This window comes from Panthera leo, chromosome B1 (assembly GCF_018350215.1).
Source record: "Panthera leo isolate Ple1 chromosome B1, P.leo_Ple1_pat1.1, whole genome shotgun sequence".
Taxonomy (NCBI): domain Eukaryota; kingdom Metazoa; phylum Chordata; class Mammalia; order Carnivora; family Felidae; genus Panthera; species Panthera leo.
Window position 1 is genome coordinate 107000817 of NC_056682.1, and position 1420 is coordinate 107002236.

At 32.5% G+C, this 1420-nt stretch overlaps 1 pseudogene; it reads left to right on the forward strand.

Moving 5' to 3' along the window:
• Positions 1–512: 512 nt before the first annotated feature.
• On the forward strand, positions 513–853 carry LOC122217028 (annotated as a pseudogene).
• The last annotated feature ends 567 nt before the right edge of the window (positions 854–1420 follow it).

Genomic DNA, 1420 nt, shown 5'->3' on the forward strand with positions numbered 1-1420 from the left:
TGATATATTAAAGGTGAAAAGTATATGATTATCTCAATAAAAATAGAAATATATTTATTATAAATCGAAACCTATTTGAGATTAAAATAAAAAAATTATCAAATACTATCTTATTAAAAAATCCTGAAAGCTAATATCATACATTATGCTGAAATAGGACAATCGTATCACTTAAAATCAGGAATGAGATTAAAATGCCTGCTATCTCCAATTTTACTAAATAATGTGTTGAAGGAACTTATCAAAGAAATAGGACAGAAAAAGAATTTGAATATATTTAAGGATACACAACACATATTCCAAGCAATCCTTTTCTGCAAGATAAGATCATTTAAAGACATTATTCAAATATTAGATTGCATCATATTCTCTATTTATAAGCAATATTTTAAAAGTAGAATCCATTATAATAGAGATAGCTTAATAAATTGTTTGACAATATCAACAGTTATTTCTTACGTAGTGGTCTGGGTGAAAACTTTGGAGTAGTTTTAAGAGATCATGGAGACATTATGGTGGGTTTGCTGTAGAAGACCACTGGCCTTGTGTGTTTGGCTATATGTGAGGGTCCACACAAATGGCTAAGCATATTGTACACAAAGATTCTTGATGTTCTTGAACAAATTCCTAAAAATGCAGCATATTAAGAGTATACAAAACAGATTATGAATGAGAAACTGAACATGGTTAAATGGAATCAGATGTTAAGAGATTAGAAGACCATCTTCAGGGTGGCCAATTAGGAGAGGTGATTCTTCAGGCTGAAAATGAACTAAGTCTGGCAAGAAAAATGATTCAGTGGAAATTTTAACTGAAAGAGCCTCCTGCCAACCAACGGCAATGGCCAATATAATAATCATTAAATGACTAGTGTGTTCATGGGAAACAGATGCAATTAAATGTACTTTTATGTTAAAGATGTTTCTATATTATTGACAACTTATAATCAAGAAAACTAATGCAGAAAATATTTAGGAAACTTGTTAATATTGATGAGTATGGTAATGGGGACTTGTAAGTCCAATTTTGATGTGTAAAGCATTAATTTAAGTTATTTAAAAAATAGAGAGATCATGGAATAAAAGGAATAGAGAAAGTAACAGTAACTCATAAGCAGCAGAGTTTTCAAGCAAAAGAGAACACTTATTTTTGCTTTATCTTGTTTGGTTTGTTCTATGCTGATGGAAAAGACATAGATTTAAACATATTTTAATTAATTTGAGAGAGAGAGAGAGAGAGAGAGAGAGAAGGGGAGAAGGGCAGAGGAAGGGAGAATCTCAGTCTCCATACTCAGCATAGAGCCCAGCGTGGGCTCCATCCCACAACCCTGAGAGCATGACCTGAGGCTAAAATCAAGAGTCAGACGCTCAACCAACTGAGCCACCCAGTAACCCCTAGAAATGATGTAGTCTTGAATGAA